General features: G+C 33.9%; 1 pseudogene across 1 annotated transcript; it reads left to right on the forward strand.

Annotated features, from left to right (window-relative positions):
* The first annotated feature begins 1,265 nt into the window (after positions 1 to 1,265).
* LOC308422083 (prolactin-like) lies at positions 1,266 to 9,430 on the forward strand (annotated as a pseudogene). The gene is made up of 5 exons: positions 1,266 to 1,344; positions 4,834 to 5,009; positions 6,540 to 6,647; positions 8,456 to 8,525; positions 9,339 to 9,430. The product of its transcript is annotated as a prolactin-like (transcript).
* Positions 9,431 to 12,387: the final 2,957 nt, after the last annotated feature.

Genomic DNA, 12,387 nt, shown 5'->3' on the forward strand with positions numbered 1-12,387 from the left:
TAGTCTTTCTTGGGACTCTTTTCCTATGCAGCCTTAGTTAATAACCAATAAAAAGATCCAGAACATGTTAAAAGTTCATAAGGGAGCTAGTAGAACAATAGATTTTGGTGAGGGTGATGTGATGTGATCTCTTTTGACTTCTTACTGGATATGCATCAACTCTATTACTTCCACATACTCAGATTGGCAGCTCATGTAACATAGCAGTTTGAAGAAATAAAGCCTCAGACAGAATGATGATAGACTGCACACAATAAATAAATCACAATAAATAAATAAGACAACTAAATTTATCTATACTGAACTAGTAAACTTGTTCTCCCTGGGAGGACACAGATAATATATAATTGAGACCTGTTTTGCACTATAACACACACACACACACACACACACACACACACACACACACACACATATATATGTATATAACATTTTATTATCCTCACAAATGTTGAACTCAATGACATTTTGTGCTGCCTTGCATGTAGCATATAGTCACCACCTGTGAAACTGTCACTTTATAATTCCATCTTCTCTATTTCTTACTGTTTTTGAAATGTATCTGAAGAACTGTACAGACAACAATTAAAGAATATGTACAAACACTCCCAGCGGGCTTGAGAAACACTATGTTCGAAGACACAAATAATTGTGCAAACATACTGTGCCCGACAACAGTTTTTCCCCTGTGATTAGCTGTAACGGGGCAGGTATAAAAAATTTACAACCCATGCATGGTATTGGTTCTCTTGTTGATTGCCTATCATAACTAAATTGTAATATCTAATTGCTTAAGAAACTATGTGCCCTGGATTCATGACATAAAAAACATTCAGTCTTAGAGTGATCAATCACTCATACTGTACATATCTATCACTCATACTATACTTAATTATATCCATGATGCCAAAAGCACCATAAAGTCTGCTTTAGGGAGATTGTTACAATAGCAACTAGTGACCCATGTAATAAAATTATCATTGAGCATGGAAGGTGATTCAAGTTGTTAAACAGTGGAATAACAGTTATAGTTGCAATTAAACAGCTCTATGATATGATCTAGGGCCAACCAGATAAGAATAAACCTGCAATTTACATTCTAAGAGAATGTAAAAAATATAGGCCTGAAGAAAACAGAGACAATAATACTATAATCAAAGTTCTGGTAAATAGACATGGCTTGCCTGTCAATGTGCCTTGTAAACATTTGATTTTCATTTTGTATGTCATTTAAACTGTCATTGACTTTGTGGCAACACTTTACAATGTTGATGTTTACTGGAGAAAGATTAATAGCTACCGTGCCAAGAATAATTGACTATCACTGCAACGTGGTGGTCAAATGTTGGAAAAGAATTATATGATTTTATGAAGTCAGGAAACTTATGGAATGTTGCAGAAGACATGACAGAAAGACCATAAGACCATGAACTAAGTAAATAGTCCTAAGTAATAAGTAAACATCATCTGCTAGACAAGACTATGAGTCATCTCAGGACAGATGACTTGCAAAGTACTTTGAATTATACAAACTTTATGGTCAAAATCAAAACAATACTTGGAGACATAAGATGTGGTAATATTAAGAAGGGTATAAATATGCACTGAGAAATAGAGAATGGCACCCTTGCCTACACATTGATTGCTTCTCTGATTTTAGCTCTGCTTGTCCTTGATTTCTTTCTGTACATACAGGTTATAAAAGTTAGTTAAGGAAGAACTCTGTTGAAGGAGCTTTCCAGAGTTGCTAAGGACGCTGCTGAACAACTTCTCAGAGATTCGGCCATTTTTTGAGTGACCTGTGTTCCTGTGAGTAGCCTTTCATTAATGTTCCTCTAAGTAAAATTTATCAGTGCCTTATCTCACCAGGATGGGTTTAGGTAGTACAAAGATTTATTGTTTTCATTAGTGTTATGTCTGTTTGAATTGATATTCGTTCATATATCACATTCACACACCAAGCATGAAAGAACAGAAAACTTTTTAGAATGTAATTGCACAATAGTCCTTGAGGACGATGGGTTTCTTTGGGTGTTCTCCCTCTAATAGCAAAGCATGACAGTGTTCAGAAACAATTTAAATGGCCTTAATTTGCATGACGTTGGGATGGGTAATTTCACAAATACCTAATTGAAAAATGCTGTCAAACACCTTTTAAAACAAGATATAATCCAACTCAAATGGCTAACTTGATAAATTGAGAAATCCTATTTTATTTAGAACACAAGATTCAATGATACAATTGTCTAAACTCCACAAGGTAGAAGAGAAGATCTTTTGGATTCTGGATTGTATATTTAAATATATTTGGTCATTTCATTGAATCTGAAGAACATGCTAAGTTATAAAGCCTAATGTACATAATCATAGATGATTTAAATCTTTAGCCCATTCAACTGAAGCTAAGTGTCATGGCAACAAAAACAGAGGCTCATCTTAACACCTTGTCTTTGTATAGACCATATATCCATGAAAAATAGATTTATGGCCACCAGACACTTGTCTAATAAAATGGAGTTCTCTTCTGTTTTACCTTATCTTATAACACCCCCTAAGAAACATGATACCTTAAATTAACTTTTTCACTTTTGAGATTATAATTACACATCCCTTAGTTCCTATTACTCTTCAATTCCTTTTATTAACCTGCATCACTTTTCTTGAAATCTGTGACCTCTTTCTTCAAGTGTACATGTACTTGTAAATACATATATATTCCTAAGTATAACCTACTCAGTCTGCGTGTAGTTACTTGTATTTATGATTTGAGGGCTGATTATTTGGTATGGGATCATTGACCAGCGTGGTTCTCTTTCTTGGGAATACTATTTGTTTTTGTTTTCAGACTCCTCAGTTTTTTGTGGTAGTTTGTATGGAGATGACTTAAATTATCATTTGTATCATGATTAAGAAAAATTAATTATCAAAATAAAATGATCTATTATACTCATTTTGTAGTTGAAATATTGTTTACTCAAATTGGAAACTACATATATCTTTGGACTATTTCAAGGTTTAGATTATTGAAAATCATCTATTTTTTCAGGCATATATATTAGCACTTACCGAGTTATATGTTCGATATATGTTTGTCGCATTTGTGAGAGGTTGTATAAAAATTAAGTCCCTGTAAAATATACTTTGTATATTAGAAATTCTTAGGAGTATCACACATGTTCAAAATAATAGGAGAAATAAGATCACAATTGTTTTCAAGTACCAAAATGTAAACTCTGAAAACATACATACAAATAACATTTAACAGTCTTAGCTGTTAATATTTGGAATATATATATATATATATATATACACATATATATATATATATATACTTATGTACATATGCATGTAATAATAATTAATCAAAAAAGAGGCTGTGAATTTAAAAAAGCAGGTGGAATATAATACGTCTGAGGGTAACAGGAAAGGGAAAATAAGATAACTGCATTATATTTCAAAAATAAAACAACTATTTTCTTAAAAAAATAATAATGGTTGAAGGAATTTTCTATGTTTCGCTTTTTGTGACCATGAAATTTTGCAGTAATATTTAGGTAAACCTTAATTTGTACATTCATGCTTCTTATTTTTCTCATGGATTAGTGCCCAAATGAGAAGGAATTTTCATGAAATTCCACAAACATTATGGTTTAAATGTCTAAACATTACTTACCCTATTAGAGAAGTGAAAATTTTAACATAAACTGCATTAGGACATGTTTAATCCTGTCAGGTTAATAAACATTTGAATGATCATATTCTAATTATAAAAATATATAATTTTAAAAGCAAAATATTTACATGGAACTTACAGATTTCAATCCTCTTGACACTGTACCTATTGATATGCTATAGTTCTACATATGACTTTCCCTGAACCAACATATTGATTAAATTATCACTGATCATTTCCAAATACTTTAAAGTGTTTTATCGAGCAGGAAAAATAGATGATGTGAAGTCTCCCAGAGTTTCTGTAATATGTGATCAACGATAATCAAAGGAAGTGTTGTTCCTTGTAATTACAAAAATGATCTTGGCTGGCAAGACTTGGGTTTATGGGATTCTTTGCCACACAGATGTATAGTGAAAGGTAACAGGTGTCTACTCTGTGACATGGTGAAGCAATAAGTTGGTGGTGTTGATGTATTGACTATCTCAGTAGTCCTGCTATTACTACAGTGATATCATTAGAACATTTTTACTGTATACTGCCAATACTGTTTGTTAAAATTTAGATGATCCAGTGCACTCACAAACCAACTTTTGAGTGAAAACATCAAATGGTATAGTAACATAGCTGAAGCACAAAATAGTCAGTGTGAATTGGAAAATTTAAAGTGTGACATCATATTTACAACCAGACTCTACATGCTACCACATGTTTATTTTCATCAAGAATGAAGATGAAAAAAATATATATGTGTTTCTTGTGACATTGGATCCAAAATTCAAGCATTAGATATTTCATTTTAAAAAGTGCAAATTCCTGGAGAATAAGTTAAAATGAATACCAAGTAACAAATTATAGTAATATATGAAGTATTAAATATTGTAGATTAATACTAATGTAATTTCCAATTGTTTATAAAGTCTAAATGTACTTCAAGAGCAAGGTAAAGATGTGGAAAATTAACCAAATATCAAACTTTATATGAGGAAAATTTAAATAACACCTGCATTTTTATAGAGGACAAAGATTATTCCTCACTTCAGATATTCAGAAGCAAATCACGCAGCCCAGGAACCCCAGAACAGAGCTCGATAGACAGGTTAACCTTTGAAACTTCATTTGAATAAGTAATCTGAGTATGATTCCTCTCTTTATCACAGGGATGTTTCAGCTGCTGCTAGTGCCAAACCTTCTCCTGTGGGAGAATGTGTACTCCATGCGCATGCGCCTTGACACAGAAGGACAAAATGAGTTGTCTATTGAAGAACTCTTTGACCATGCTACTGCCATGACTCAATACAACTCAAACTTCACCAGACAAATGTTGGAGCAGTTTGTAAGTACTCTATTTCCATCTGTTTTCTCCCCTTCCCCTTAGCTCTACCTATTCTTTTTTTTCCAGTCCATTTTTTATTGCCCTCCAGGTCCGCCTTATGACATACCAAATCCATACCCCCCATTCCCTGTCTCCACAAGAATGTGCCCACCCCCACCAACCCTCATCCCATCAGATTTCTCCACTCTTTGGGGCCTCAAGTCTATTGAGGATTAGGTGGATCTTCTCTGACCGAGTCAAGACCTGGCAGTCTCTGCCGTATATGTGTATATGTGTTGGGAGCCTAGTTGATGGTCCAGTGTCTTGGGGGTTCAGGTTAGTTGACATGGCTGGTTCTTCTATCGGGTAGCCATCCTCAGCTTCTTCCAACTTTTCCCTAATACAACCAAAGGGGTCAACAGCTTCTGTCCATTGGTTGGGCGCAAATATCTGCATCTGACTCTTTCAGCTCTTTGTTGGGTATTTCAGAGGCCAGTCATGACAGGCCCCTTTTTGTGAGCATACCATAAAAGTAGTAATAGTGGCAGGCCGTGGGGCCTCCCCTTGATCTGGGTCCCATTTTCGACCTGTCACTGGACATCCTTTTCCTCAGACTCTTCTCCATTTTTTGTACCTGCAGTTTTTTTCAGACAGAAATAATTCTGGGTCAGACATTCTGACTGCAGGATGGCACTTTTGGGAGGTAGGAGGTAGTGGGGGGTGACTCAAAGGGAGGGTAAAAACCTTAGCTGAAATGCCCTACAATGGGGAGAGGTAACTTGTAGAGCCCACCTTCAGCAAAAAGACAGGGCATCGAGCAAGGATGGGTTTGCTATGCCACAGTAAATTTTTCTACTGTGAAAATGCAGGTAATGATCATATTGCCCGAACACATAGTGTGAGAGATGGGCAATTTTCTGTGTCTTTGGCATTTACAAATCCAACGATTGTGAGTAATAAGTAACGCATCTCTACAGTTGATCATATATAGATGTTAAATAATACTTCTCATTATTCACTTATTATTTGTTAAACGTTTTGAAAAAATTGCTAGGTATTTTAATTTGAGTTAAAATATAATTACATCACTCTCCCCTTTCCTTTCCTTCCTCTATCCTCTCCTTGTTTGTTTAATTTTATTATCCCGCATCCCAAATTAATGGCTTTTAAGGTTATAATTATGGTTATGCTTTATATATGTATTATATATAAATAAATATATATATATATATATATAACAGAATATTGTTTATTTTCTATATTTAAAATAGATACATAGATATAGATACATTATTCTATATTTAGCTCAAATTATACACTAGACACTTAAAACCCTTAGTGATTTGGACTGATAGTTTTATAAATGAAATTGAATACCTAAAGAGAAGAAACTGTAAGTAGATTTTGATTGTTTAATTATTCCAGTTATAAAAATAATTATTCCAGTTTATAAAAATAATGCTTATTTTTATAAACCATATATCTATATAATACATTTATATAATGATAATATGTGCACTTATTTAAGTTTGAAATCTTTTGTTATTTCAGGATGCACATTTTGCCCATAGCCTTGAGTACAAAGCTTGGAACTCCAGCTCCTGTCACACCACTTCACTTGCTCCTCCCGGAAGCAATGAATAAATCTCACAGGCACGTGTAAATCTTCATTTCTGATAATCAAAGCAACCAAATCAGCAAACACAATTTACTGAGCTATACATTATTGCAGGTGCATCTCAGGAGTGGTTGTGTCATATCGAACAACAATATGCAAAAGAATAAACAATCAAAAACATAACATGACATCTCCACTATATTATCAGTTAAAATTAATGCTAGCTCAGACTATAGTAAATTTATCACTGAACCACAATGAGGAGAGTTTTTGCTTTTATTTTCACCAGTGCCAAATTTGTAGGATTATAATGACAGTAATCTAAGTTGAAAATTCATAGTAGAGTGTCAATTCATTCACACATATGGAAGAAATGCAAATACAATTATATTTAGTATAATAAAAAGGCTCTTCCACTCACAGCACATTTCTTACCTGACCATTATGTCATTTCTTTTTTGAGATACAATATGATGCTATTTCTGTTTGATTTTCATTACATGTTCATTCCTCAATGAGTTGTTTGCCTTATTTTTTGCTATAATTGAATATCAGCTAAACAAGAGGCTGCCCTTGAACTGTATCATGTGTCTCAGACCTTTGTTTGGATGGGGATACATATATTGCCAGCTCTAATGTGTAGTTGTTTTGATCTATCTACTATGACCTGCTGTCAGAACAAATCTCTATGTTTCAAACTAAACTTAATACGTGTAAATATATTAAATATACATTTGTTTTATATTATTTAATTAGTAGTATCTATCACCTAGATAGAAGCTATTCTTATTAATAAAAATGTGATTATAATAAAAGGAAGAAGAGAAGGAGGAAAATTAGACACTTGGAAAACACTCTATTGACATTGATGCATTTAATATTAACCAAAGTCCTCTAACAAATGTATCATTAGAAAACTTATGAAGCAAACCTTCAAAGGATTACATAGAACTTATTACATCACTTGTATAGTGGGCAATAATGTGACTCTGTGCTTCCATCACTTTAAGGTATCAGTCTTAATCATCATGCCACTGTGTTCTAGCAACCTGCTATGCCATCACAATTTTCCCTGCTTCTTACTTTTCTGCTCTTTACACATCAATAGTACAGTGTTTATTTGGATTCCTCTTTATGGTCCAATTTAATTATCACTAGAGTTGCTAAGAGACAACAGAGAAAGTGTCTTAAATCAGAGAAATATTATGAATGATCTCGGTAATGACCATACACTTGCTGTGAGAAAGGATATTTGTGTTTCTGGAGCCCAATGTGTTTTACATCCATGTTGTTAAAGAAAATGTTGAACCACCATTTTTTTGTTGATTCTTTCCATAAATAAGCTTCTTTGTCAAGGACCAGGTAAAGATGTGTTGGTTTCTTTATTGTATTTCTTAATATCATCGAATAATACTGACATGTGAATATGAGTGACTAATTTAATTTTGAAAATGAAAGTGATTTGCTCATTTTGACACTGATAATGGTAATGTCTTTTCATTTGCATCAGGTCTTGCAGACACCTACCTAGGGTCAGTAAAGCTTTGATTTCTTATTAACAAGAGAATTAACAACATAGAAAAGATCACATAAGACAGCATGTTAAAACGTAGATGGAAAACAAAATTTATCTCAGAAATTTTGATCTGATTGCTCTTATTTTAGCAAACTGTAGTTCTGTGGATTAAAATTTTTGTTTTTATAATGTGTGATATACCAAAACATTTTCCATACACTCATTAAAAAAACATATAGATATTGTAGTTAACCATGATTACACAAATATCACATGTATCTACTATGGTGTATTTCACTTATTTTAACTTGATGTTTGATGATCATTGATTAGTCAGATGTCCTTCTGAAAATGATGATAAGTATTTCACGAGCCTGGTACCACCCTCTGGAACACCTTGCACGTTTGGTGGCTACTGTTGCAAGACCATGCTGTTGAAAATCAAAGATGTGGAGAAAAAATATCAAGAAATTCTAGAAGAAATCAAGGCAATTCTCGTCAAGGTAAATATTTCATCTACATTTCTTTGTTTCCTTTTTTCATGAAGAAGATATTTTTTGTAATGAGAAGTGAATCTACATATACTTAATTCATAGGAGTTAAATTTAGGCTTCTAACATCTTCACAGCTTTGATAGTAAAGCATTATTAGGAACTCTGACATCCTCTCAGGTTTTAAGTTAGAACTTCATACACTCGAAAACACAAAACATATTATGTCTTACAGTTACATGGTTAGGGCCTTGATACTGATTGAATATTTTAATCCTAAATTTTCCACAAAGTTTTGTTCAAAATTATAAGGACTATGGGCAGGGTCTGAGGAGATGTAATCTCCTTGCAAGCATGAATGGCTGGTTCCACTTCCCTGAATCCACATCAAAATTTGGAAATGGTGGTTTATGCTTTATTTTTATTATTTATTTATTTATTTTCATTCATTAATTAATTTACTTATTAATTTAGCATTCTGATTGTTTCCCATAGTGGGGAATACAAAATATACAAATCCCTGGTAAAGGAAGAAAACCTATGTCCAACAAAAAATTCAAAACAGGGAAGGCAAAAGGAATCTGAAAACCTCTATCCCAGTTGACTTCTAACCTTCAAATTAGTGTGCATACACACTTTTATGGACATGCATGTACATACAACACAAACACACACACACACAAACACACACAAAAAATGCATGAAAACTACTACACATAATACACATTCTTCTGGTGAATTGGTTAATCCTGGAGCTGAAGAAGATTTCTACCCTGCTTGGATGGGACTGGCAGATGTGAGGTCTGCCAGTGAATAAACTCTCCTCTTTGCTCTTAGTAACCTCCTTCCCTGACTGGACAATGATACTGACAATGTTGTCACTTACCTTGAGGTCCTGAATTGCCGCATCATCTATAACAACAACTGCTAAACACATATCCATCTACCAACTATTGGGACAGTTCTTGGTAATCCAGATCATCAATGTATTTGTTCTTTGACTTTTATACTTGGCATGCACATATGCCTGTAATGAGTTGCTTCTTAAAAATTAAAAACAGATTGATTAGAAATGAGATTTTCTAAGACTCCTAAGAGCAAAAGTGTGGTGGAGAGCATATTTCTGACTTTTTTGCCTTCCCTGGGGACCCTTTTGCTCATACTGGGTGGCCTCATCGATTTGTGGTATGAGAGTTTATGCATAGACTTACCGCATTTTGCTAGGCTCTTAATAAACCTGGAGTATCTACACTTTTCTGAAGAGAAAGAAACAAAGAGGCAGTGAAAATGGGAGAGAAGAGAGGTGATAGGAGAAACTTTGAGGAATGGAGAAGGGGAAGCTGTGATCTGGATGTATTGAATGGAAGAAAAAAAAAAAAGTGATATGTAAACTGGTACAACCACTGTGGAAATCAGTCTGGCATTTCCAAAGAAAATTGGACATAGTACTACCTGAAGACACAGTTATTCCACTTCTGGGTATACACCCCAGAGATGCTCCAACATACAATAAGGTCACATGCCTCACAATGTTCATAGCAGCCCTATTTATAATAGCCAGAAGATGGAAAGAACCAAAATGTCCTTCAGTATATGAATGAATACAAAAATTGTGGTATATTTTCACAATGGAGTACTACTCAGCTATTAGAAATGAGCCCTCATGTATATGGTCACCTGATTTTTGACAAAGGAGCCGTAAACATTCAATGAAAAAAGGACAGCCTATTCAACAAATGGTGCTGGTCCAACTGGCACTCAGCATGCAAAAGAATGAAAATAGACCCTTTCTTATCTACTTGTACAAAGCTCAAGTGTAAGTGGATCAAAGATCTCCACATTAAACCAGATACACTGAAATTATTAGATGAGAAAGTAGGGAAAACCTTAGAACACATAGGCACAGGAGAAAATTTCCTAAACAAACCACCAATGGCTCAAGCTCTAAGGTCAAAGATTAACAAATGGGACTTAATGAGATTGCAAAGTTTCTGTAAGGCTAAGGAAATTGTCAAGAAAACAAAAAGGCAACCAAAAGAATGGGAAAAGATCTTTACCAACACCACATTAGATAGAGATCTAATATCCAAAGTATACAAGGAACTCAAAAAGCTAGGCACCAGAAAATCAAATAACCCTATTAAAAAATGGGGTACAGAGTTAAACAAAACATTCTCAGTTGAGGAACACCGAATGGCTGAGAAACATCTGAGAAAGTGCTGGACATCCTTAGCCATCAGGGAAATGCAAATCAAAACAACCCTGAGATTCCACCTCATACCAGTCAGATTGGCCAAGATCCAAAACTCAGATGACAGCAGATGCTGGCGAGGCTGCGGAGAAAGAGGAACACTTCTCCACTGTTGGTGGGGTTGCAAGCTAATACAACCACTCTGGAAATCAGTCTGGCGATACCTCAGAAAATTGGATATAGTACTACCTGAAGACCCAGCTATTCCACTTCTGGGCATATACCCCCAAGACACTTTAATACACAACAAAGATATATGCACCATAATGTTAATAGCAGCTCTATTTATAATAGCCAGAAGCTGGAAAGAACCCAGATGTCCTTCAGAAGATGAATGGATACAAAAATTGTGGTACATATACACAATGGAATACTACTCAGCCACCAGAAACAATGACTTAACCAAATTCTTAAGAAAACGGCTGCATCTAGAGAATATCATCCTGAGTGAGATATCCCAGTCACAAAAGAACAGACATAATATGCAGTCACTGATAATGGGATGCTAACCCCAGAGGCTTGCACTCCCCCCAGCAACAACTCACAGACTGTATGAAGTCCAAGAAATAAAGAAAACAATATATATATAAATATATATATATATATATATATATATATATATATATATATATATATATATATTTACAAAACAAGAAGACTCTGACTATTTCCATGTTGCGTTTTGTTTTGCATGTACTTTACGCTCATTGTAACTAGTAGGTTTTCAATGCATACTGTCAAGCCCTTGAAAAAATCAAGTACTGACTAAAAAATATATTCACAGAGTTTTATGTAAAAATTATTTTAATATCTGAAAAAACAGTACTGACAAAAATGTATAACTTTAAGCAAAAAAAAAATGTTTAAAATCTGTACATTTATCTTTGTTTTGTAAAATAAAGTCATTTAAAAAAAACAAAAAAAGAAACAATGACTTTATGAAATTCCTAGGAAAATTGATGCATGTAGAGAATATCATCCTGAGTGAGATAACCCAGATATAACAAAAAAAAAGACAGATATAATACGCAGTCACTGATAGTTGGATACCAGCCCCAGAAAGCTCTGAGTACCCCAGGAACAATTCGCAAGCCATATGAACCTCAAGAAAAACAAAGCCAAAAAGAGAAAGCCTTAGTTTTTCTTAGGAAAAATAATAATAAGTGTATAGCATCCCCTCAGAGTATGGTACACATAGACCTTAAATCATTAATAATCCAATACAGCCTCGTGGCAATTTTTTGATATTCAAAAATCATTATACACACCAAGAAAACTTTGACTGTTTCCATGTTATGTTCTATTCTACATGTACTTCATGCTTATGGTAACTAGTGGGATTTCAATGCATGCTATCAAACCTCTAAAAGAATTAAGTACTGACAAAAATATATTCACAAAGTGTTATACCAAAATGATTTTTAAAATTTTTACATGTATCTCTTTTTTTAAAATAAAGTTGTAAGAAAAAAAGTCATATCCAAAATGAAACATGTCATACATCCCTTTTTCCACTTAATATA

This window comes from Micromys minutus (genome assembly GCF_963924665.1).
Source record: "Micromys minutus genome assembly, chromosome: 6".
NCBI lineage: Eukaryota > Metazoa > Chordata > Mammalia > Rodentia > Muridae > Micromys > Micromys minutus.